The 26899-nt window shown below is 46.0% G+C and overlaps 1 protein-coding gene and 1 long non-coding RNA gene across 7 annotated transcripts in view; one reads left to right on the top strand and one right to left on the bottom strand.

Moving 5' to 3' along the window:
• Positions 1 to 17031: 17031 nt before the first annotated feature.
• Positions 17032 to 19848, bottom strand: LOC133366159 (uncharacterized). The gene is made up of 3 exons (XR_009758360.1): positions 19587 to 19848; positions 18364 to 19199; positions 17032 to 17754 (listed from the first exon to the last, which is right to left on the bottom strand). It is a non-coding gene; the product is annotated as an uncharacterized LOC133366159 (long non-coding RNA).
• GIGYF1 (GRB10 interacting GYF protein 1) overlaps positions 18777 to 26899 on the top strand; it is a 44898-nt gene continuing 36775 nt past the window's right edge. For 3 of the 6 annotated variants that reach the window (XM_061588939.1, XM_061588938.1, XM_061588942.1), the window contains exon 1: positions 19123 to 19335. The gene's annotated coding sequence lies outside the window, so the exon portion shown is untranslated. Of the gene's footprint in view, positions 18933 to 19120; positions 19336 to 26899 lie in introns of those variants that run through there. The other 3 variants (XM_061588943.1, XM_061588941.1, XM_061588940.1) reach the window with 2 other exon arrangements.

Here is a 26899-nt window from a genome sequence, read left to right on the forward strand (position 1 = left end):
TGTGGAAACAAGTGCGTGACAAGAAGGCCCCCCTCAACACGCCTTCCATTTTTAGTTTGGCAGATCTGGGAGAAGCCTGAATTACTGAACTGTCTGCTCCTTCTCCAAAATAATAACAACAACTTGCCTTAAAAGGGCGTTGCGCAGGATTTTGAACAGCCACTGCTCCAAGCAGCCAGGCAGAACTCTGCATTCCTTTCCGTGTCCACAGGGTGGAGGTGTTCCCTGACGCATCTTGAACATTTACCATGAGCTGGCCCTGGGCATTCAGGCTGTACAAATAATAAAGAAACTCCACGCAGACCTCAGGCGCAGCTGGGTCCAGATCTGGACTTTGTAACTGCACGGATTCTCCTGCCTCTGGGTAGATGTAATATCCTCCTGAAATTGGGAGAAGAAGTTCCCCTTTTTATGCAGGGATTGTGCTGACGTGTAGTTGCTCCTGGTGTGGAGATGCTCTTTAAATGAGGACCTTCCATCACCTACAGAGCAGAGCTGGATACCTTGATGCGGGGGTGCCTTGCAAGTCCTAAACTGGAGTGGTTCTGCTTATGCTCAGGATCTGACCCAACGGAAATATTTGTGAGCAGGAGTATAGCTGTGTCCCACTCCAACGATGATAGCTCTCCTGCTATCATGGAGAACGATGGTCTCGGGGAAGGAGAGCATCCAGCTGAGGAAGAGGGAAACGATCCCTTAGAAGGGACCCATTCCTTGGGGGATGAGCAGCTATCCTCTCGTGCCAAGGATATATCTCCAGGGGGTGGAGGGATCCTTGTAGTGGGTGATTCGATCATTAGGAACATAGACAGTGGGGTGTGTGATGGGCGTGTAGACCGCAAGGTGTTTTGCCTGCCTGGTGCGAAGGTTGCGGATATCGCCCGTCGTTTAGATAGTTTGGTAGACAGTGCTGGGAAGGAGTCAGTGGTCATGGTGCACGTTGGCACCAACGACATGGGGAAATGCAGCCGTGAGGTCCTGGAAGCAAAATTTAGGTTGCTAGGTAGGATGCTGAAAGCCAGGACCTCCAAGGTGGCTTTCTCTGAAATGCTACTGGTTCCACGCGCAGGACCAGCCAGACAGGCCCAGCCTCGCAGTCTCAATGCGTGGATGAGACGATGGTGTCGGGTGGAAGGGTTCGGATTTGTTAGGCACTGGGGAACATTTTTGGACAAGCCGGGCCTGTACAAAAGGGATGGGCTCCACTTGAACCAGAATGGAACCAGACTGCTGGCACTTAAAATTAAAAAGGTAGCAGAGCAGCTTTTAAACTGACTGAGGGGGGAAACCCGACAGGAGCTGAGAAAGGTCCGGTTCGGAATAAACCTCCCCCCTGGGATAAAAACCAAAGAAATGATGAAATTTTAAAATTTTAGAAGTAGGCATTGTGAGAGCAGGGGCACAGCATATAAATTCAGAAGAGCAAAATTACCACAGGCCTAACCACAAGTGCCAAAGACACTTGAAGAGAGACACTGCTTACAAGTGCCTGTACGCTAATGCTAGGAGCCTCCGAACCAAGATGGGAGAACTGGAGTGCTTGGTCTTAGAGAAGAGCATTGATATAGTGAGCATAACGGAGACCTGGTGGAATGGAGAAAACCAGTGGGATACGGTTATCCCTGGATATAAACTATATCGGAAGGACAGGGAAGGACGTATTGGTGGCGGAGTCGCTCTATACGTGAAAGAAGGCATTGAATCCAGCAAGCTCGAAACCCCAAAAGAGGCAGACTCCTCCACAGAATCGTTGTGGTTGGTGATACCGTGCCCCAGGAGGGACTTAATACTGGGAACGATCTATCGTCCCCCTGATCAAAATGCTCAGGGAGACCTTGAGATGAGATATGAAATTGAGGAAGCATCCAAACTAGGAAATGTGGTAGTAATAGGTGACTTCAACTACCCGGACATAGACTGGCTGCATATGTGTTCCAGTCATGACAAAGAAGCAAAGTTTCTAGATATTCTAAATGACTATTCCCTAGATCAGTTGGTCATGGAACCGACCAGAGGGATGGCAACCCTGGACTTAATCCTCAGTGGGGACCGGGACCTGGTGCGAGATGTAAGTGTTGTTGAACCAATTGGGAGCAGTGACCACAGTGCTATTAAATTAAACATACATGTAACTGGCCAATTGCCAAGAAAATCCAACACGGTCACATTTGACTTCAAAAGAGGAAACTTCACAAAAATGAGGGGATTGGTAAAAAGAAAGCTGAAAAACAAAGTCCAGAGGATCACATCACTCGAAAATGCTTGGAAGTTGTTTAAAAACACTATATTAGAAGCTCAACTGGAGTGCATACCGCAGATCAGAAAAGGTACCGCCAGGGCCAAGAAGATGCCAGCATGGTTAACGAGCAAAGTCAAGGAAGCTCTTAGAGGCAAAAAGTCTTCCTTCAGAAAATGGAAGTCTTGTCCGAATGAAGAAAATAAAAAAGAACATAAACTCTGGCAAAAGAAATGCAAGAAGACAATAAGGGATGCTAAAAAAGATTTTGAGGAGCACATTGCTAAGAACATAAAAACCAACAACAAAAAATTCTATAAATACATTCAAAGCAGGAGACCATCTAGGGAGACAATTGGACCCTTGGATGATAAGGGAGTCAAAGGTGTACTAAAGAACGATAAGGAGATTGCAGAGAAGCTAAATGAATTCTTTGCATCTGTCTTCACAGTGGAAGATATAGGGCAGATCCCTGAACCTGAACTAACATTTGCAGGAAGGGATTCTGAGGAACTGAGACAAATAGTGGTAACGAGAGAGGAAGTTCTAAGCTTAATGGACAATATAAAAACTGACAAATCACGGGGCCCGGATGGCATCCACCTGAGAGTTCTCAAAGAACTCAAAGGTGAAATTGCTGATCTACTAACTAAAATATGTAACTTGTCCCTTGGGTCCTCCTCCGTGCCTGAGGACTGGAAAGTGGCAAATGTAACGCCAATCTTCAAAAAGGGATCCAGAGGGGATCCCGGAAATTACAGGCCAGTTAGCTTAACTTCTTTCCCTGGAAAACTGGTAGAAAGTATTATTAAAGCTAGATTAACCAAGCACATAGAAGAACAAGCCTTGCTGAAGCAGAGCCAGCATGGCTTCTGCAAGGGAAAGTCCTGTCTCAGTAACCTATTAGAATTCTTTGAGAGTGTCAACAAGCATATAGATAGAGGTGATCCAGTGGACATAGTGTACTTAGACTTTCAAAAAGCGTTTGACAAGGTACCTCACCAAAGGCTTCTGAGGAAGCTTAGCAGTCATGGAATAAGAGGAGAGGTCCTCTTGTGGATAAGGAATTGGTTAAGAAGCAGAAAGCAGAGAGTAGGAATAAACGGACAGTTCTCCCAATGGAGGGCTGTAGAAAGTGGAGTCCCTCAAGGATCGGTATTGGGACCTGTACTTTTCAACTTGTTCATTAATGACCTAGAATTAGGAGTGAGCAGTGAAGTGGCCAAGTTTGCTGACGACACTAAATTGTTCAGGGTTGTTAAAACAAAAAGGGATTGCGAAGAACTCCAAAAAGACCTCTCCAAACTGAGTGAATGGGCGGAAAAATGGCAAATGCAATTCAATATAAACAAGTGTAAAATTATGCATATTGGAGCAAAAAATCTGAATTTCACATATACGCTCATGGGGTCTGAACTGGCGGTGACCGACCAGGAGAGAGACCTCGGGGTTGTAGTGGACAGCACGATGAAAATGTCGACCCAGTGTGCGGCAGCTGTGAAAAAGGCAAATTCCATGCTAGGGATAATTAGGAAAGGTATTGAAAATAAAACAGCCGATATCATAATGCCGTTGTATAAATCTATGGTGCGGCCGCATTTGGAATACTGTGTACAGTTCTGGTCGCCTCATCTCAAAAAGGATATTATAGAGTTGAAAAAGGTTCAGAAGAGGGCAACCAGAATGATCAAGGGGATGGAGCGACTCCCTTACGAGGAAAGGTTGCAGCATTTGGGGCTTTTTAGTTTAGAGAAAAGGCGGGTCAGAGGAGACATGATAGAAGTGTATAAAATTATGCATGGCATTGAGAAAGTGGATAGAGAAAAGTTCTTCTCCCTCTCTCATAATACTAGAACTCGTGGACATTCAAAGAAGCTGAATGTTGGAAGATTCAGGACAGACAAAAGGAAGTACTTCTTTACTCAGCGCATAGTTAAACTATGGAATTTGCTCCCACAAGATGCAGTAATGGCCACCAGCTTGGATGGCTTTAAAAGAAGATTAGACCAATTCATGGAGGACAGGGCTATCAATGGCTACTAGCCATGATGGCTGTGCTGTGCCACCCTAGTCAGAGGCAGCATGCTTCTGAAAACCAGTTGCCGGAAGCCTCAGGAGGGGAGAGTGTTCTTGCACTCGGGTCCTGCTTGCGGGCTTCCCCCAGTCACCTGGTTGGCCACTGTGAGAACAGGATGCTGGACTAGATGGGCCACTGGCCTGATCCAGCAGGCTCTTCTTATGTTCTTATGTTCTGATTATCAACCTGCAGGAGAAATGGGTTGCCTGCCCTTGCTGCATGAAGCTAGGGTCATTTGCACAGGCCAGCTGGAGAGCTTTTATGTACAACCTTTCCCAGCGAGGTGCCCTCCAGCTAGGGTTGCCAAGATGATGGCCTGAGACTGATCCTGTATCTTTAGGAGAAGAGGAAGTCAGCCAAGTGCAGGTGTTCTTGCAACCCTGTAATGGGAAAAACCACTAGGTGGAATTCTCCCTTCCCCCTGTACAACTTTGAAAGGTACAGAAGACCTCTTGGAGGATGGGCCTGGCAACCAGGAGGTCTTCTGTATCTTTAAAAGTTGTGCAGGGGGAAGGGAGAATCCCACCTTGTGGTTTTTCCTATTACAGGGTTGAAAGACCACCTGCACTTGGCTGACTTTCTCTTCGCCTAATGATACAGGATCAGTCTCTGGCCATGGACCTGGCAACCCTACCTCCAGCTGTTTTGGACTGCGTAAGAACATAAGAAGAGCCCGCTGGATACAGCCAATGGTCCATCTAGTCCAGCATCCTGTTCTCACAGTGGCCAACCAGGTGCCCCAATGGGAAGCCCACAAGCAGGACCTGAGTGCAAGACCACTCTCCCTTTCTGTGGCTTCTGGCAACTGGATTTAGAAGCATACTGCTTCTGACTGTAGAGGCAGAGCACAGCCATCATGACTAGTAGCCATTTATAGCTTTGTCCTCTGTGAATTTGTCTAACCCCCTTTTAAAGTCATCCAAGTTGGTGGCCGTCACAGCCTCCTGTGGGAGTTAATTTCACAGTTTAACTCTGCGCTGCGTGAATAAATACTTTCTTTTGTCTGTCCTGAATCTTCCAACATTCAGCTTCTTTGAATGCCCACGAGTTCTAGTATTATGAGAGAGGGAGAAGAACTTTTCTCTATCCATTTTCTCAATGCCATGCATAATTTTATACACTTCTATCATGTCTCCTCTGACCCGCCTTTTCTCTAAACTAAAAAGCCCCAAATGCTGCAACCTTTCCTCCTAAGGGAGTCGCTCCATCCCCTTGATCGTTCTGGTTGCCTCTTCTGAACCTTTTCCAACTCTATAATATCCTTTTTGAGATGAGGCGACCAGAACTGTACACAGTATTCCAAATGTGGCCGCACCATAGATTTATACAACGGCATTATGATATCGGCTGTTTTATTTTCAATACCTTTCCTAATTATTGCTAGCATGGAATTTGCCTTTTTCACAGCTGCCGCACACTGGGTCGACATCTTAATCAAGCTATCCACTACGACCCCAGGGTCTCGTTCCTGGTCAGTCACTGCCAGTTCAAACCCCACAAGCGTATACTGCAATGTCTGTGCTGGCTGGGGCTAATGGGAGTTATTTATTTATTTAAAATATCTCTATCCCGCCCTTCTACCCTATAATAGGGCACTCAGGGTGACTTACAAAAATAAGGTACTAAAGGGGACTACAAGGGTAAAATTTAACGTAGAGAGGATAAAATCAGTGTCAGGCTCTACCTTCAGCCCCTCCCAAAGGCTCTCCAGAACAAGATTGTTCTCAGAAGTCTCTGGAAAACCATCAGGGAGGGAGCAGAGTGGACGTCTTGGGGTAAGGTGTTCCAAAGCTTGGGGGCCACAGCTGAAAAGGCTCTCTCCCGCATGCCTGTCAGTCTAATGTCTTTCACTCCAGGCATGCAGAGGAGACCAGAGGCAGATGATCTTAAATCCAAGGCAGGTACATATGGGCGTAAGCGGTCCCTCAGGTACATTGGTCCAAGGCCATTACGGGCCTTAGTTAGAGTCCAAAACAGCTGGAGGACACCAGGTTGGGTGCGGCTGTTGTAGCGGTCCCCTTTTCTCTATGGTCTCTCTGCCTGCAATACATGCTGTGCTCTGGATTGTGCTAGGAAGTGAATACTTTATGCTAGGTGCATACATTATCCTGTGCAGCTAGACGTGTGTCTTAGGGATTCCGCCACTCTATGTGAAAACTCATCAGAAGAGTCTTGCTGGACCAGAGGTCCATTCCCCATCCAGCATCCTCTTTACTGCAGTGGCCAAGCAGCTGCCTCAAAGGTAAGCCCACTGGCATTCAGAGGTAGCCTGCCTCTGATATGGAGGCTTCATTTTGACACAGTGACTAGTAGATTGATTCCTCCGTGAATTTGTGCATGCCTGTGATGTTCCTGTATTAATGTATATATGGTAAGTGCTGTTTGTATAGAAGATACATGGTAAGTGGAATGAAAGAGGAGGGGGAGTAAATGAGCAGTAGAATGCTGGATGATTGGCTGAGTGTTTGGATGGCTGAGAGTATAAATGGAAGGATGACAGTTGAATCTGGGTGGACGTGAGTGGGTTGTTTGAGAGGTGTTGTGTGGACGTTAGTGGGTTGTTTTGGGGGAGTTTGGAGGTGGGTGTGAGTTGGTGTATGTCAGGAGAGTGTGGAGAAAGAGGGAGGTGGAGTTCGGATTAGTAATAAGTCAAATATCACAGTAATAGATGAAACCATAAGCTTGTAGATCATTATCAAAGTTATCTTGTTATGTTATTTAATAAAAACTATATTTGGTTTACAGAAGGCCTGATCCTTGGCTGGGGTTTCACAGACCAGAAGGGAGGGTAAGGTAATAACCAAGGCTGAAGGGAAACAGTAACAAATGGTGGCAGCGGTGAAGAGAAGATAACATTATAAGTATCCAGAGCAACCCCGAGTTATGAGTTATCTGCATTGATACAAGGGGGTTGGGAACAGCATAGGCACGCAGTCACAAATGTAACCGGATAGAGAGACTCAGGCAAGGTCTCTGGGAACATTGGTTGTAGAACGTGACTGGTGGTGCTGCCTAGCAGGGGGATCTATTGAGATCTGTGCTAGAGCGGAGAGAGAAACCATAAAAAAGGACAGTCCGGACTGGTGGAGTCCCTGGTGGTGCCTAGTGAAAGGCAGTAGCCACGAGCAGGTAGGAACCTGACAGGGAGAGCCAGGGAAGGGCGTCACAATGCCCACCTTCAACTAGTTAGCCAGTGGCAGAAAATTCCGTAAGTGAAGAAAGTGGATAGGGTGAAGTTTTTCTCCCTCTCTCATCATAGAATCATAGAGTTGGAAGGGGCCTATAAGGCCATCAAGTCCAACCCCCTGCTCAATGCAGGAATCCAAATCAAAGCATTCCCCACAGATGGCTGTCCAGCTGCCTCTTGAACGCCTCCAGCACTGGAGAACCCACCACCTCCCTAGGTCATCGGTTCCACTGTTGCACCACTCTCACAGTTAAGAAGTTTTTCCTGATGTTGTTGAAATCTGGCGTCCTGCAACTTGAGCCCATTATTCCATGTCCTGCACTCTGGGACGATCGAGAAGAGGTCCTGGCCCTCCTCCGTGTGACAACCTTTCATGTACGTGAAGAGTGCTATCCTATCTCCCCTCAGTCTTCTCTTCTACAGGCTAAACATGCCCAGTTCTTTCGTAAGAGAACCCTGTGGAGAGGGGGCATCCAATGAAGCTCCGTGTTGGGAGACTGAGGACAGACAATACTTCTTTACAAAGCACTTAGTTAATTTATGGAATCCGCTCCTGCAAGAGGCAGTGATGGCCACCAACTTGGATGGCTTCAAAAGAAGCTCAAATTCATGGAGGAAAAGGCTATCAGCGGCCACTTGCCACAATGGCTGTGTTCTGCTTCCCGTCGCAGTCAGTGAGCCTCTGAATACTAGCTGCTGGGGATCGCAAGTGTGGAAGTGTTTCTGCTGTGCTCTGAACAGGATGCTGGACTTGATGGGCCTTTGTCCTGTTCTATCAGGGCTCTCCCTATTTTCTTCTTATTTTAATTATGCATTATTTGAAGGAAGATTTTCTCATCTCTGTCCTGAACCGTCCATTTTATTCGCTGATCCTGAGTTTTGGGATTATGAGAGAGGGAAGAAAACCTTTCCCCTCTGTGCCCACTTTCTCCACATCATCTGATATAATTTCACAGGCTTTTATCATGCTCTGCCACCTTTGCCCCAGGGTCCTTCCTGCTGCCTTTGGCCTAGGAGCAGGCCAGACCCTCCTCTGGAATCGATAGAGGAACTTTGGCAAAATGACTTACTCCGTTCAGGGATCCCTCCTGGGGGGCCGGCGCTCTCACCAGGCCTCTGCCCATGACCTCGGTGCCAGTCTCCGCTGTCACCCTTCGGCTGACTCCAGTCACAGAATGGGCTGTTGGGGTCATCAAAGTCGCAACTGGTGAGGGTGGCTAAGTGGAGGGAAGGAGGCAAACATAGAAGCATTAGCAGCTTACAAATCCACACGTACATATGCCAAGGCCAGACTTACAACACTGGAGTTCCCACTGGCTGCCCAACACCTTCTGCATTTTGGTGACTCATGCAATCTGATCTGGGAATTGAGGGCATGGTGGTGGCAGTAACCCATGATGCACTATGCTCATGCTCAAGAGTTCAACAGAGCATGGACCATAGGGCCGGGATCTCTTCTTGATTGTCCCAGAGTGCAGGACACAGAATAATGGGCTCAAGTTGCACAAAGCCAGATTTCGACTGGACAGCAGGAAAAACCTCCTAACTGTTAGAGCCATACAACAATGGAACCAATGACCTAGAGAGGTAGTGGGCTCTCCAACACGGGAGGCGTTCAAGAGGCAGCTGGACAGCCATCTGTTGGGAATGCTTTGATTTGGATTCCTGCATTGAGCAGGGGGTTGGACTTGATGGCCTCATAGGCCCCCTCCAACTCTACTATTCTATGATTCTAGGCAGCGCTGGATGTGCCTGTGAGGTGATTCCCCGCCTTATTTGAGCCCATGCCTTTGTCAGAAGGGTAAATAAAAATTGCACCCATAGGGCAAGGTTTCCAAATGCTAAAACATCACAACAACTGTTGGCATCATCACACAGAAAAGCCCTTCTGCAGGCAGGCACACCGGAAGCAAAACCACTCATTGGAACTCTGGTATGACAGAGGGCAGGCAAGGGGAGTCTTCACGCCAGGGTAGATGGGTCTACCAGACTTATCCAGGGCAGAGGCATCACTTACATTCCACAGCAAAGGGCTTCCGCAGTAACTCAGCACCAAGGAGCTTATTTGTCCTGAAAGAGAGGAATTAAGAATTGGAAGGAGCAGGACTTCCGGGAAGGGTGACTTAGCCTGTGCCTGCTTTTGAGACGGGCTCCTGCCTCAAAAGAAGCTTATTCAGATATATCAGTCAGTTTTTTCTTTTTTTTTGACTGATTAAACTTCTCCCGGGTAGGGAGAAACGAAGAGATTAACCTCAAAGCCTATTTTTGTTGGGACGACCAGATCTCATTAATTTATGGGACGAGGTCCAGCCGACGAAGGTGGGACGGATTTTCAACAGCAAGCTCTATCTGATAAAGCGAACGTTCATCTTATCTTCTAAGAGAGAACGCACTAACAGGCAAGCACCCTTCTTTCTATATTTTTCTTTTACTTGACTTAAATTGTTGCTGTTTAAAAGAGATTTGCCAGATTGATCGGTTTTTGACATCTCACTGGGGAGCCATAACTTCTCTCTGCTACGCACTAATTAATAGCTTATCTCTGTTTTTGTTGCAAAAAGCTGTCCTGGATTTGCATTCTAAAGATATACACAGAAGAGGGATTTCTATTCCAGATTTTTATTTTGAAAAATATTATACTGTTTTGAGACTACTCTCTTTTTGGTCTATTTTATTTTGACGAATCTGTTTCTTGACGATTGCCATTAATTGTTTCGATCCTGGGAACTGCATTTTGTTTACTTAACTATTGGAGAGATAAGGCTGTCTGCTCTGTTTATACTGTGATGTCACCAAGTTTGGAGTATTAACCCAATTGTTGCTGAAATAAGAAGTGGTTTTCCTATATTTTTCTTTTAAAATGGCAATTAAGAAAGTGGCTGAGAATCTGGAAATAACTATGTTTCAGAAAATAATGGATGAGATTGAGATAACGAAAATTGAATTGAGTAAAATGAAGCAGGAGATTAAAGATATAAGGGTCCCTGTGAGAGAGGTGACCCTGGAAGGGGTCCCTGTGAGAGAGGAGACCCCTGAGATTGGAACAGGGGTCCCTGTGAGAGAGGAGACCCTGGAGACTGGAATAGGGGTCCCTGTGAGAGAGGAGATCCCGGAGATTGGAACAAACGTGGAACAGGAACAAGATTTGGAGTCTATGGACTTTAGAAATAAAATCTATTGTTTGGAACTCAATGTTATCTCTGAAGAAATTAATGAAGATTCTAGAGATAAAGTTATCAATGGCATGGATTATCTTCTGGACTGGAATGATGTGATGGAGCCCAATATAGAGAAAATCTATGGAATTAACTGCAGCCATGTGACAATGGAAAAACTTTTAAGAGATGACCCAGTGTATTTTGAAAAAAAGAACAGAGATATGATTTTACAGCAGTATTTCAGCAACCTATTCAGAATGGATGGCAAGAAAATATTTGGGATAGAGGTAATTCCCATCAGACTCTTACTATATGACTATGGCTTTGACAGCAAGATTATTATGGAATACTGATAATGGAAGATTGGATATTGAAATTACTGGACTTAACAAGACTACTGAAGATGGAAGATGGAAAATGGAACTAATAGAGATAATAGAACAATGGCTACTGAAATTACTGAACCTAACAGATTCTGATGTGATGGATTAATTGAAATGTTTATTTTGACTATGGTTATGACAATAAGATTATCATAATTAGTAATGAGATGGATTAATCGATATGCTTATCTGGAAAAAAAAATTGATAGATATATTTCTTAAAGAATTGAAACCTCTCTTTGACTTTTTGTGGAAAGAATAAAGTAATGTTTATGAGATTTGATGATTAAGTAAGATAACTACTGGAGGAAAGTGATTTTATAATATGACTTAAGAGACAGGATTGTTATATATTATAGACTTATAACTGATTTGATCTTTGACAAATGGGAAGTCAATATTTTACTCTTTATTTTTTATTTTTGTTTTTTTTTTCTTTTTTTTCTTTTTGTTTAACTATTTTTGATTTTGTTTTTTGTCTTTGAATGTTTTATGATTTTGTTTTGTATGTTTTATGAAAATCTGAATAAAAATTATTGAAAAAAAAAAAAAAGAATTGGAAGGAGCACTCCTTGAACCCCTGAATGCTTTTCATTTGAAGTCCCATTACAGCAGTCTTCCCCAACCTTGTGCCCTCCTGATGTTTTGGACTACAATTCCCATCAGCACCAATTAGCATGGATGTGCTCCCATCAGGCCCAGCATCATATGGCTGTGCTGGCTGGGGCTGAGGGGAGCTGTAGTCCAAAACATCAGGAGGGGGGGAAGGCTGATCTAGGTAGAGCAATCTATCTGCTGCTTCACACAGCTGATGACTTGGATCCGACCTAGTCTACAAAACCTTCTGCCAGAAATAAATCTTTCAGGCGCTTCCTTGCTGGTTTCCCTGGAACAGGCAGCTCCCTCTGGACGTCCATCGAAGAACCCCTCCAGACATCCTTTCTGTTGTGCATTCATGCTTACTTGTGCTCATGGTGGTATCAGGGCGGTCACATGCAATCTCACTTTCAATCCTGTTTGTGCCCACAAACGTTTTGGGGAGGACATAATGCTTCGCTTCCAGTCAGTGCTTCTCCTGTATATTCCTCCTGAAAGCTCCTGTGATTTTTTAATACCACAAACGTTCCGAAGATTTTTTGTCCCATTGTTGTGCTATAGCACGACATACGGCAAGAATGCGGTAACATCAGGGAAGATCACAGAACAAGTAAAAAAGCAAAATGATAGACAAATTAATAGAGGGGCCCCCTTAGCCTGATCCAGCAGACTCTTCTTATGCTCTTCATGATGTATGGACACTCCAGGATAAGTGCACCGTTAATGCTAATGCACTATTAATGTGTCAGATGGGAGTTGTAGTTCAAAAAAAAAACCTTTTCCAAGCTCTGTGACATGTTGCAGAATAGCCTGCCAAAAAAGCCCACCAGTCTGGAGGGGCCCTCAGTCATTTCACAGATCTTAACCGGGGAGCCTCTTGAGTAGCAATGGGGAGAAATTCGATTCACGTCACATTTAAAGCAGAATTTATCAAATTCATATTTTCTAAAACCATATGAGAACTGAAACACAGCCATCCTGCCATTTCCCCCACAGACTCATTTAGTAACACTTAGCAAGGCTTTATTTCCTTTATTGATTACAATGACACAGGACCACAAATGCCAGGCTGATTGATATACCTGCTTTTGGGGTTTATAAATATCCCTGCTAGGAGACCCTGGAGAAACCAGTCACTCGCAATGGGACCAGCTCAAGCAGGGAAACCACCAGCAATACAATAAAACAAGAGTTCTTTTAGTTTAATCCTTAAACTACCCCCCTGTCCTCTATAATATACCCATTTATTTACTTAACCTTTTCCCATTATATGTAGACAGTTGTATTGTTTTTATCTTACTGTTTTATGTTTGTTGTTGATACGTATTTTTTTAAATACAGTTATCTGAATTTTGTAATGTAGTTCTCCAATCAAACAATGAATATATCAAGGAAAAATGTGCTTTAAAATGAATACGTTACTGAAAATAACATTAAAAATGTATATTAGGATGAATTGCTTGCAAAAATGTGTACATTAGTGTACAATATTCTTATCAGGATAAATTTGTACTAAAATGCTGCAGAATTTTCACGAGGGTTAAAATGCAGATTGCTGCAGAAATATGAAGAACCAAATTAGAGATTGGGAAAATGAGAAACGGAATTGACAGATCTTCCCATCCCTCCTCCCAAGTGGCATTCCAGCTTCTCCACCAACACTGAGCAAACTGATCTTGAGAACCCACTTCCCAGGCTGGTGAGCCAGGAGTCCTGACTCTTAGTTTGGGTGTTGCTTCTTGCTCAAAGTTCAAGCTGGGAGCAAACGTCAGTGGGAATTTGCAACTGGGTGTGCAAGAGAATTATTGGCTTAAAATAACCCATTGGGATTAAGACACAGCAATCAAGAAATAGTAAAGCTATAAATACCAGAAGGTAACGGACTGGGGTAAGCAGTGGGTGGGGTGGGGTGGGACAGGGGAGGACTTTGTAAGCAAAACTGATTTACAGGAGAGGAGAGGCTCTGGATTTCTCTGGGAAGAAGTCTAGTGAATCGTAGCAGGCAGGTAGCATGGTCTAATGACTCTTTATTTGGGGAGTGAGAACTATTAGTTCAAAGCATGCTTGAATGGACTGTATAGCCTTAAGGAAATCACACTTCACTCTAGACCAGGGATGAGGAACTTGTGGCATTCTGGATACTGTTAGATTCGAACACCCAGGGCCACAGGTTCCCCATCCCTGCTTTAGGCCTTAGTTTCCCATCTGTAAAATGGGTACTTTAGTGCTCTCTCTCTCACATTGTTCTTTGGAAAATTATGAATGACACAGATTTCGCACAATGCGTTGCTAAACCTGAGCTGCTAAATAGCTTAGATGCAAAATAACGCGAGCAGACCTTTCCAGCCAGCTAAACAGCAGACCCCATGATTAGGATCCACAAGGAAATTAACTCCAGAGGATGGCTTTAAAACATGGAAATATGAAGCATATCAACATTTTAATTTCCTGAGCATGTTTGGGAATATAGTTGGGGATGGGGGAAAACAGTAGATATTAAAAAAGATTCACGTGGATACTCTTGTCTTTTTCCTCAGTCAAGCCAGGGGCCAGGTTTTCTGAGCATTTCAAAGTCAGACAGACAAACCTCTGTTTTGCGTATTCACGGGTTGACAGCTAGGTGCTTCCTTTCAAGGCCGAGACCCTATAGCAGCTTCCCCTTAATTGGCAACTGTCCCCCACTCCCAGATTTGGACTACAACTGGCTGGGATTGATGGAAGTTGTACTCCAAAACATCTGAGGTCACCAGGTTGGGGAAAGCTGTGTTATAGGAGCAGTTAACTGAAACTGAACCTCTAGCCTTCCCAGCCATGGCCCCTTTCGTTCTAATTAGTGTTTCCACATTCAGCTCTTTCTGTTTGACACGTCCATGGAGTTGCCACAAAACTGCAGAATTTTGGTATCCTTGGAATCTCAGCTTTCTGTCCCAATCCAATAAGAGAGTCTAGTCCTCATGGTTATGAGGAAAACCCACACAAGGAGCCAGCATGCTCTTGCCCTCTATGCTCCCTTTTCTGTCCAGCACTTCCAAAATCGGGTGCCCCTCCACAAATTATGCATTTTGGCCAGATGCTATTGGAGGTCACTGATTCATAGGGTGGCATAGGTCATCATAGACTTGAAAGCACACAACAATTATTACCTGTCTGTTATTGCCACCCTGTGCTCCTCCTGGGAGGAAGGGTGGGATATAAATCAAATAATAAATAAACAAATAAGTACATAAATAAATATTTTCCTGTAACCAAACATCAACCTCATAATTTCTGCCCCCATGCCCGCTCCCTTTTCTTCTGCAACTCACCTAAATGATTCATCTCTGGCATGGCATCCTATGACAATGCCCTCAAGTACCAGAAGAAATGCCAGCAAGTGTGTTGCTATCTCAGTGCCCATCCTGAGGGCTCCCGGAGAAAATAGGCCGATGGAATTGCAGCATCCCACTGATATATCTCAGCCCTCCCCACCCACCCTCCATAGGGCAGAGAGCAAGAGTCACGCCCAGAGAGGTGGATGAACCTTGCACACCCACCCCACTCTCCAAGTAGGCTATCAACGCTTTAGGTCCCAGGTTTCTGTGGGGTGGGGCACTGGGCAAAGATCTGGGAAGGTTGGACAGGCTGGCAGAGATTTTATGGCACAGTGGAATCCAAGCCATATTGTTCTAATCTAAACCATGCAGTGCCAGCCATACACAAGATTGTTTCTATTTAGTCAATCAATCAACCAATCAATCAGATTGAATTTATTCATTAAATCAATTTAGCTGTTTTTATAGTTTTATTGTTTGTATGTTTGCCACCCTGGCTTCTTTGGGAGGAAGGGTTGGATATACATGTAATAGGTAATATAATTTATTAGGTTACACAAATTTAACATCTTCCCTTAGAAAGGGCTGAAGGGGCAGAAGGACTTAATGGGGCTCCATTTACAGAATTTAGCAGAGGTGTGAAATACTTGAGAGCAACAGAGATTAAAAAGTAAAGGAACATTGCAAAGCATTGCAAAGCCTCCCAGACCTTTAGTGGAGTATGAATTCATGGGTGGTGGGGACTTAGTTGTGGGGGTGGGCAGAGATACCCACGGGAAAGGGTGGTGGTGAATACTAATCCAAGGCCACTTTGTGCCAAGGGCCTGTGTGACACAGTGAATGAACCTTGGGGTGTGTTCCAGGGGAACCCTTGACATCACCATCACCAGATAAGGGGGAGATCATTGTAAGGTGGTTCCCTTCATCCTAGGGGAACCGCCCAAGTCGTAAATTAGGTTGGGCTGATAAACAATTTGCAACACATTCACTGTTTCCATGGACATCCACACTCCTTCTAAGCCTCTAGAGACAACCAGTTCAACTGCCTAGCAGGTGCTAGGGTTGCCAGGTTCAGGGCCTGAGACTGATCCTGTATCTTTAGGAGAAGAGAAAGTCAGCCAAGTGCAGGTGTTCTTGCAACTCTGTAATGGGAAAAAGCAAAAGGTGGAATTCTCCGTCCCCACTCCACAACTTTTAAAGATACAGAAGACCTCTTGGGGTCCGGGCCTGGCAACCAAGAGATCTTCTGAATCTTTAAAAGTTGTGCAAGGGGAAGGGAGAATTCCACCTTGTGGTTTTTCTCATTACAGAGTTGCAAAAACAACTGCACTTGGCTGACTTTCTCTTCTCCTAAAGATACAGGATCAGTCTCAGTTCAAGAAACTGGCAACCCTAGCAGGCGCAGAGAACACCCTGATTTCCCACAGTCCAAGACACCCCTGAAACTCACCAGCTTCCCCCACTATTGCCTGGGTCTGGATCTGCCTCTCCTTAGATCAGGGCTGGGGAACTTACCTGTGCCCCTCCAGATATTGCTGGTCTGCAACTCTCTTCATAGACCTTTGCCAAACAGGTGCCGTCCAGCTGTTGTGGACTACAGCGCTCATCAGCTGCAGCCAGTGCTGCTGTTGTAGTCCAAAACAGCTGGAGAGCACCTGCTTGCAAAGGCTCCCCTTCATCAACCCTGCCCACTGGCAATGCTGGCTGCTGGGGCTTGGAGTCTGACATCTGGGGGGCTACAGGTCCCTCACCCCTGCCCTTGACTGTCTGTCTGCCAAGCCCCCCGTCCCACATTCTTCTTCTGCCTGGTTCATAGCCACGATCAGCTTGCTTTCTCCTCCCCTCTGTCTTTCCAAGAGTTCTGCAGAAAAGTCTAAATGGAACAAACATCCAGAAGACTTCTCTTTAAAAAATGTTTGAACATGCTGGAAAAAGCAGCATGCACATTTTTTTAAAGTGAGTTACAACAGAGAGGAAAAATACATTAAATTTAAAAGCCCACAGTCAATCAGTCAAAAGTTTATTATGGTCAACTGACCACTAAAGAAATACAAAATATATTTAAATAAATATAAGGGTCAAGTTAGCAACTAACTAAAAAAAAAGGAATAAAAACAATAGCAAAAGTTATTGATTTATTTAATATTTTTAATCTGGGGTTCCATCTTCAACGGAGGTCAGTGGAGCATTACAGTCTTACAACAATCCCGTGAGGTTCGTCAAGGAGTGAGGGCAGGAGTGCCAAGCCCAAAGACCACTGAGTGAGCTTAATAGCACTGGAATCTGGGTTACCCACCACCACATAAGCATCTCATGGTGGTGTGGTGTAGTGGTTAAAACATTAGATGTGGACTGCAGAGACTTAGGTGTGAATTCTCAATTCAGCCATAAAGCTCACTGAGTTGACCTTAGGCCCATCACTATTGGTTTGCCTAACCTACCTCATAGGGTTGTTGTGAGGATCAAATGGGATGGGGGAAGAGAACTATCCATATGCTATGCTACCCTGTCCTGAGGAAGGGGGTATAAAAAATATGGTCCTGGCAGATCATAATCATATCAACATATGCAAGCGTAACTGTGTTGGTCCATGGTAATGCCTTTATTAGGAGGACAAACCAAAGAAGGCCCCAAAACCTTGAAAGCTTTCAGGTTCTCTAGAACTCTTCATCCGGCAAGATGTTAGTTTCACAAGGCAGGGGTGGTAGGAGCCAGGCTTTTCTTTCTTTCTCCTTTCTCGGTGGCCAATGGGGAGCAGCAGCCATCACTTCTTCATCCCAGAAGGATGAACTGGTATCACAGCACCTGGGAGGAATTAGCCCATAATCACTCTTACTAGGCATCCTTGGCCAACCTCGTGCCCTCCAGCAGTTTTGGACTACAACTCCCATCAGCTCCAGTCAGCATGGGGCATTGTCCAAAACTGCTGGAGGGCACCAGGTTGGCTAAGGATCCCCACATAGCTGTTTAAACACCCAGCCTCATTTTCTTTACATAATTTTTAATATATGAGGAGAGACTGAAAGAACTGGGCATGTTTAGCCTAAAGAAGAGAAGACTGAGGGGAGATATGACAGCACTCTTCAAGTACATGAAAGGTTGTCACACAGAGGAGGGCCGGGATCTCTTCTCAATCATCCCAGAGTGCAGGACACAGAATAATGGGCTCCAGTTGCAGGAAGCCAGATTTCGACTGGACATCAGGAAAAACTTCCTAACTGTTAGAGCCATATGTAAATGGAACCATTTCCCTAGAGAGGGAGTGGGCTCTCCGACACTGGAGGCATTCAAGAGGCAGCTGGACAGCCATCTGTCGGGAATGCTTTGATTGGGATTCCTGCAGGCCCCTTCCAAGTCTACTATTCTATGATTCTATGTATATGTGTATATACACAAACACACACATATAAGTACATTTTGTCCTTTTAATGTGAGGAGGTGTCGTCTTATTCCTTCCCCGTCAGGCACACTCCTATCAGCTTTGCCTGACGAAGAAGCCTAGCACTTTTGGAGAAATCGAAAGTCTGCCACGTTTCTCGCGACCTTTTCGGGCTGGGTCCCCACTGTGGCCTTTGGAGCATCCTCATGCTATGAGTTATTTGCTTCGACGGGCCATTTCCATCCCGCCCTTCAAGGACTCTCCTCAGGGTGACCCACAAGGCCAAGGCGAAGACGGCGCCACAGGCACACGTGACTTTCAAGCTAACAAGCCCCGCCCCCTTGATACTCTCGCCCTTCGGTCTTTTTTTCTTTGGCTGGCGTCATTTTAAGCGTGATAGCGTTTAAACGAACTGCATGACGTCATCGACGCAATCCAGGTTGCAGGCGGGGGGACAAAACTTCGGGACTGCCGTGACGCCGGTCACATGATAAGGGTCGTGCCGGCCCCCGAGAGGCGTCAGCGATAAGCGGAGCGTTTTAATCACGTGGCACTCAGACGCGCGAGCCTTTCTCTGCCCCCTCCCATTCCTGCAGCGCTCGAGGTGAGGGGGAGGCGGGCAGCGGGAGGAAGAGAAGGAAAGAAAGTCACATGATGGGCGAGCGTGCCGCTAAGGGAGGGGGGACTGGATATGAGGGGGAAATGCGTTCGTTCGAGGCTACACGTACAGACGCACGTCTTCCTGGCGCGCGGCATCAACGACTGCGGCTGCGCAACGTCCGTTTCCTCTACCGTCTTTTCCTCAGACACGTGACCCTCCCACGGCCTTGCCTTGTAGCCCGCGTCACGTGACCGGGAGGAGGGCGGCCATCTTGGTTACAAACACAAACAAGCGGCGAGAGGAGGAAGGACCGAGAGAAGCGGAGCCGTAGACGCCGCTGCGGCCTCCTCCTCTTCCCCTCTCCCGTCCCCCCCTCTCCTCCTCCTCCCCGCGCGCGGAGCAGTGGGTAAGGCACCCCGCTGGCCCCCCTTCCTCTCCCGCCGTCGCTATGGGAACCGGGGAGCCCCCACCCACTCCCTTGGGGCCCCGCCCCTCCGTCGCCATGGAGACGGGGCCCTTTCGCAACCCCCGGGGCCTCTGCGGGGGAGGGGGGCTGGCCCCGCGCGTCCCCCCGCCGCAGGATGAGGGCCCCGCCCCCTCTCGACCCTGCCTGCTGCTGGGGTGGCTGGGCCGCCCCTCCCCCTCTTGCGGAGGTACCTCTGGACGCAGCGCCCTCTCTCCTCCACGCTCGGCCTAAGCCCGTGCGCGCTGCTTCCTCGCTTGCTCCGCGGGCGGGGTCTCCTTTGCGGCCTGCTCTCTTCTCCCGTGCATGCCCTCGCGCGCGGGCCCTTAGTTTCCCCTTTTAACAGGGAGCCCCTGCCTTCTCCCCCCTCTCCAGATTCTGTGTGTTCGACGGTGGGGGTGGGTGGCAGATTCTGAAGCGTGCTGCTACTTCTGCTGCTGCTGCAAGACTGTTTTGTCTTGATTGTCACCTGTCCTTGGAAGGCTTACCCTGCAAAGGCGGGGGCCCCTGTTCCGGTTTTGCCTAAGTAGGGAAACTCTTGGCCAAGGGTGCCTTAAACCCCAGGCAAGGGTTGTGGCGGGCCATTGGATTGCCCTGGTTCCTAGAGACTGTGGAAAGGAAGGGAGAGAATGTCTTGGGCATCTTCCATTCACCCCTGAAGGTTTTGTGGTTGCCCCAGCGCTCCTGTCGTGCTTGCAGAGACCTCAAAAGGTAGAGGTTGCAACACTGTACATTAGCATCATAGCCTTCTCCCACTGTCTCTGATCCTGGGAAAGATATTGAAGGGGTTGAGAGATCTGCAGTTTGGTTCTGTTCTGGAGTTCCAAGTTCAATTTTCGTACAGGTCTCTGTCAGATCACCAGCCTTGAGAAACTGATTGGGGGGGGGAGAGAGAAATCAGTCTGTCACAGGGAGAGTGAAGGTGAATGTCACAGCATTCTTTTTTTAAACTGTCTGTTATATTTTGTATCCAGTTTGGATCAATCTCTGATGCCAAAATGTCTTCCAGAAGCAAGAGATCTTCCATGATGTGCTGTGCAGGGCTTGAGGTCCTGGTTTCCTTTCTTTTCTCTTTGCCTCCCCCTACCCCCAGTGTTGTTATTCCCTTACAACATGTTGCTTATTGAACTGGCTGTGATGCCTCCACCTGGTGAATGTGGACATCTGCCTGTATATGGAAATTGTCTGTAGTTGGGCACAATGCTGTGGCAGCTTTTGTTCTCAGGGTGGTGTGTCTGAGTGTAGCTTGCTGAAGAGAACCTTTGGCAGAAAAAGGTGATAGTCTGCAGCACCATAATGTGGTAGCACAAAATTCTAGCTAAGGGAGGTCAGGAATTTCCTAGGCAGCTTGCCTACTGTCCATTAAGAATATAAGAAGAGCCTGCTGGATCAGGCCACTGGCCCATCTAGTCCAGCATCCTGCTCTCACGATGGCTGAGCACGAAAGCACTTCCCACCCTGTGGTTTCCAGTAACTTGATAATGATTATTTTTGTATGCCAAAAGTCAAGATCGGAGCACCTCACTTGCAGTATTGCAGCCTTGGGACATGCCCTGAATGCAACTGTTTTTGGGAATATAATGTGCTGGTTTTTGTCTGTCTGGCCATCAAGCTCTTGGTAGAGTTCTGCAGGTAAACTTCTAAACACTCTTGTTCTAGATCTAGGAGAGTATGTGTGATTGTGGTTGCCATATCTCAAAACAGAGCTCAATTGGAGTGTGTACAGAAAAGAGCACATAGCTCAGTGGTAGAGCACTTGGTTTGTATACAGAAGTTCCTGGGTCCAGCCCCTGGCAGCATCTCCAGGTAGGGCTGGGAATGTTTCCTGAAACCCCGGAGAGCCACTGCCAGTCAGTGTAGGCAGTACTGAGCTAGATGAATTAACGGCCTGACTTAGTACAAGGCAGCTTATGTCAACCATGAGAGAACAGATATACTTTGGGGATTTCTTACTTTATGGGAAGAAATAAACATATAGGTTTATAAAACTGTACACAGTGAAGAGAGAGTTAAACAGATTCACTGAGTGTTGCTCCACAGTAAAGCTGATACATATTAGGCAGCCTTGTAGAGAAGTTAACAGAGCTACTGGCTGGTCTATCTCCAGTAGTTCTTTCAACCATTTGTGTTCTAAAAGGGGGAAGAGGAAAACACACGCATCTCCTGGCAAACTTTGGTAAAGCTTTTTCTTGCCTGGAGGCAGCTGCTATTGACATGCCTATTATTAGGTTTGTGGTGGACATGTTTTGTGCAGTGTGCTATTAACCTGTGGAATTCATTGCTGCAGGGAATTGTAACTGCTGCTACCCTAGGTTGAGTTAAAGTCTTGCATATATTCATCAGTGCCAAAAGCTGCAGCAACTAAGGAGCTTCTCTTATTCATAAATGTTGGTGGCAAGCACAGTGAATTTCATAATGTTGTTGGGATCTTGACAATCATGAAGTTTAAATTGTATTTTAAAATGCAAAATTGTATCGGGCACAGTTTGTATTCTCTGATGTTGCACGATGGTGCTCATTTTTCTTCTGGAATTGGTGCTTAGCCTGCTACCTGGTATGATGGCACTCCGCTGGTCTTTGGATGGATTGGGAGGTGTGCAAGGCTGGGGAACTGTTTCAAGTACCTTGGAACAGGTATACAATTCTGAGGCCCCGTCTCCACAGAGGCATAAGGGAAAGGTAAGAACGCTTTGGGTGAGGCATTGAATACTGAGCACCTGGACTTCTAGTATGTGTAATTGGAAGCAAAATATTTTCCCTGATAAAACCACATGTTATGACGGATTTTAGTAAACATTTCTTTAATTGGATTGTTCAGACACAGATACAAAGCTGGTCTAGCACAGTGGGGAGGAGAGCCTGGCTGGGAGTCCAGAGTCTGTGAGTTCAAATCCCCACTCGTGTCTCCTGGGTGTAAAGGGCCAGCTAAAGATCCCCCCACAGTGAGTGGCTCAGGGGTTATGTGCCCTGCCACCTGTGCAGCCGTGGGCAAGCTGCATAGTCCCGACGAGCCAGCTGTCCCCCAGCTGGCAGTTGTGGACAAGGAAGGGGCTGGCTTGTGCAGCTGTGGCAAGCTGAGCAGGCCCTAGCCAGCTGGGGAGGACTAGCCTCAGAGGGAGGCAATGATAACCCGCCTCTGAATACCGCTAACCATAAACACCTTATTCATAGGGTCGCCATACAGATATATAACCTGTACTTGGCCTGCAGTCGCTGCTGTCCAGATAACTTTTTGCTAGTGCAGCTCTACATTGTGTGCACACAGTTAACTGTGCTAGTTGTGGGTGGCTGAAGTTGCAAATGAGTGGCCCACATTCCAAAAGGGAGTAAAACTTGGCAGCAGTGAAACAGCAAAGCAGCTCTCTGTTTTTCTCCAAAATCATGGATTGTTGTGAGCGGGTTTCCTGGGGAATATTGGGCTCCTGAAACACAAATCTGCCCCCACTTTAGATACAGGCTGTGAGCACACAGAACAGGAAGCACCCTAAGCCAGCCTTAATGGCAGTTGATCTAGTGCTGTTGCTACTGGCAAGGAGTGCCTTTCACTAGCCAAGGCTTCTATGCCGCCTGCTGTTTCCCCTCCTGGTTAGAGAAAGCTTGGCTACAGTTATCCAGTGTCTGGTGGCCTCCTGGTTAGATTGCTGCAATGCTTTGTTCATGGAGGTATCTTTGAAGACTGCCCAGAAACTGCATTGCATTGAAAACAGCTGCTGGAGTACTAACTGGGACCAGGCACTGGGAATACTTCTCACTAGGGTTTAAGCCATCATGACTGTATAATGCTGGGGCTGATGGGAATTGTAGTCTAAAATGGCCAGAGGTCACCATGTTGGGAAAGGCTGTTTGGTATGCGGGCGGGCGGGCGGGCGGGGGGGGATGTCACCAGTGAGCCACATTCACTATTTGCAGGCGAAGAAAGCCGGCTTGCATACATTCAAGTGGCAGGATTCTTCTTGGTCTGAAGTGCTGTAAGATGTGTAACAAGTAAAATACTATGTATCTGAAGATACTAAAAAGTTAAAATGCATAATGGATGAACTGAGATCTTTCAGTGCCTAGTATGAATTTCTTGGTGCTTAATGAAAGGGTTTTCTTAAAAGTTGTTTGTGTTTGAAATCCTTAGGGGTGGCTTTGCCTCACCTCAAAAAGGCCTTTGTAGGGCTAAAAAAGGCTCAGAAAAGGGGCAAGCAAAGTGATCAAGGGGCTAGAGCAACTCCTCTATCTGGAAAAGTTCAAAAATTTGGGGCTTTTTAGTATAACAGCCAAGTAGGGTGGCACTACAGAGGTATGTAAGATGGTGCCTGGTATGGAGAGCATGGGTAGGGAGAAGTTTTTCTCCCTCTCTGATAATGCTAAAATCCACTGGGGTCATCCAATGAACTTGGATGTTGGTTGATTCAGCAGAGATAAAATAAAGGCCTTCTCGGTGCACAGAGTTAAACTATGGAATTTGCTCTCACAAGAATTAGCAATGGCTGCCAATTTGGGCAGCTTTAAATGATGATTGGACAAATTCATGGAGGAGAAGGCTATGAATGGCTACTAGCCACGATGCCTCTGTTCTCTACCTCTGCCATTGAGGACAGTATATCCACACTGTGGGAGGCTGTGTGGATCCAGAATTGGCCTCCACAGTCACTTACGGACCCACTGTTAAAGACCTTATCTTGGAAGACAATCTTACTCGGCCACGAGTGATCGCCAATGTTCTACCTCTGCCACTGAAGACAGTATATCTGTGAACACAAGTGCTGGGAACCACAGCTGGGGAGAGAGCTGCTCGTGGCGTTCATATCCCTGGTTGTGGGTTTCCCAGAAGAGGCACCTGGTTGGCTAATGTGAGAACAAGATGCTGGACTGGATGGGCCCCCTGTGGCTTGATCCAGCAGGATTCTTCTTATACCTTCTTAATAGAATTAGTAAATATTAGGAAGAACCTTGATAATATTTCAAGGCTATTTAAGAGAAATCATCTAAATAAATGACAAACTGTATCAACAATATTCTGCATTTAAAAATATTGCTTTATTAGTTATTCTGTTTGTTCTTCAGTCTTCAAATCAATTGTGACCAATCTAGCCATGAAACCTATGGCTGTATCTGAGAGAGGAGAGGTGCGTAAGCTGAACTGTGAACTAAACTAATGAGAAAGACCTCCCGCCGCCCCACTGCTGCTAGTGGTGGTGGTGATGATGGTTTGTTGAATTTCTTGCTTTGCCTTCACTACAGGGCCCCAGGGTGGGTTAAACAATATAAAATACCATTTTACAATTGGTTTTAAAAATTTGCAATTAGAAGAACAGTTTATATGCAAATCATTCACCTTGCAAAAAGGTACTTTTAAGTTAAAAAAAACAACCTTGGGAGTATTCTAGTTTGACGCGTGCTGTCCTTGAACTGCTCTCAGGTTTTGCTCTCTAAAGAAAGGCGCCCCCAATCTGTGTGCATTTCTCAGTTGTTGTACATGAAATTCCAGACACAGTTGGAGTTGGGAGCTGCTGGTCTGGGCTCGGTGTCCAGTGTGATCCTGTGATGAGCTCGCTTTGTTCTAGACCTAAATTCTGGCTTCTTGGCACCTCTAGGTTCTGCTCGACTCATCTGCTCTAATCCAGGAAAGCTCAAACAGAAATACTTTTTAGTTGGTATTTGAGCCCTCCTACAGCTATGTTAGCTGCAGTTGAGTGGCATGGTTGCCCTTGTGGATTCAGTAGCCTCTGCTTTGTAACTTGTGTGACTTGCGTTCACCCTCTCTGAAGCTCCAGCAAATGCACAGCGTGTACTGAACTGATCCTGCCCTTTGTGTTCTTCTTTATTTTCTCCTTGGTTTCTGCTTCGTGAATTTGGTGCATTCTCCAGTGAACCTTTATGTACGGGCTCAATCTCAATCTGTGTCATATCTGAGGAAGGAGGTTTTTGCCCAACAAAAGTTCCTGGGCTCTCTGCCTGTGGGGTGATCCTGGGTGGGAAATAGTCATGGCCACCAAGGAAGTTTCAAGGCAGAGCAAGTATATGAACCTGGACTTCCCCCTCCTCATCCAGTAGGCCATTTCTCCACATCAGGTCACTGCTGTGTCCAGAACTGCACTTGGGTAGTGTTTGTATAGCCAGTTAACATAGATCAGCCATGCTGGCTGAGGCTGATGGGAGTTGTAGTCCACAACATCTGGAGGTCGCCAGATTGGGGAAGGCTGGCATAGATATAGATTGAGCATTTCTGTGAATTTGGAAAATGCCAAATGACAGTTGTCTGCCAGCACCACATGTCCCAGAACTTAATACAAGGAAGCGGCAGGAGTTGAAAAATGTCATGAGCCTATGCATTATTATTTCTTTAGAATGTTTATATCCTGCATTCTAGTCTAAAAAGGGCTCTGTGAGTAGTATTCAGTTCACTTTTACTCAGAGTAGACTCGCTGAAATTAATAGCCACAACTTAGATTCTTTAGTTGAATGAAACCCTGTATTTTTGTCATCCATAAGAACCATCTTGCTGGACCAGCCTCTCGTCAAGGGCACCTGTCTCTTGGAGCAACCAAAGTGAGCCTTGTTGGAGATGAGTGAGATCTCAATGGGAGAAAATTCTCAAAAACACCAGCATAGGAAGTGGACTGAGCGGAGTCTTTTCTGGCTTTCTGTTCTACTGTACAGGATTTGGGATTGGCTGTTATTTTAATACTGCAAGCAGCCAGCCAGACCATGGGTTCTTTGCTTACATATACTGTACAGAAATATACAGTGCCTTGCAAAAGTAATCAAGACCCAGTGTGGTGTAGTGGTTAAGGTATTGGACTATGACTTGGGAGACCAGGGTTCAAATCCCCACACAGCCATGAAGCTCACTTGGGCCAGTCACTGCCTCTCAGCCTCAGAGGGAGGCAGTGGTAAACCCCCTCTGAATACCGCTGACCATGAAAACCCTATTCGTAGCATCGCCATAAGTCAGGCAGTCCATTACCATTTTGCAAAAGTAATCAGACCCCTGACCAATGCTCCCATATTACTGAATTACAAATGGTACATTGTAATTTTGTTCTGTATGATATTTTATTTTGAAACACTGAAACTCAAAATCAATTATTGTAAGGTGACATTGGTTTTATGTTGGGAAATGTTTGGAAGAAACATAAAAAACTGAAACATGTTGCTTGCATAAGTATTCAACCCCTGTGCTATGGAAGCTCCCAGTTTACAGATGAAATTGCCCTATCAAGGACAGTTACCTTCCCATTGGCCTCCACCTGTGAACCATTAAAGTTGCTGCCACATTGTCAGGATAAAACCCCCACTGTGGAAGGATCATTGGTCAGGCTGTGGATCTGAAGGAAAATGAAGACCAAAGAGCATTCTACAGAAGTGAGAGATAATGTGATACAAATGCATAGATTAGGAAAAGGGTAGAAACTAATATCCAAGGGTTTGGATATCCCAATGAGCACAGTTGGATCAATAATCAGGAAGTGGAAGCTGTGTCACACCACCCAGGCACTGCCAAGAAAAGGCCATCCCT

Source organism: Rhineura floridana, chromosome 11 (genome assembly GCF_030035675.1).
Source record: "Rhineura floridana isolate rRhiFlo1 chromosome 11, rRhiFlo1.hap2, whole genome shotgun sequence".
In the NCBI taxonomy this organism is placed as follows: Eukaryota; Metazoa; Chordata; class Lepidosauria; order Squamata; family Rhineuridae; genus Rhineura; species Rhineura floridana.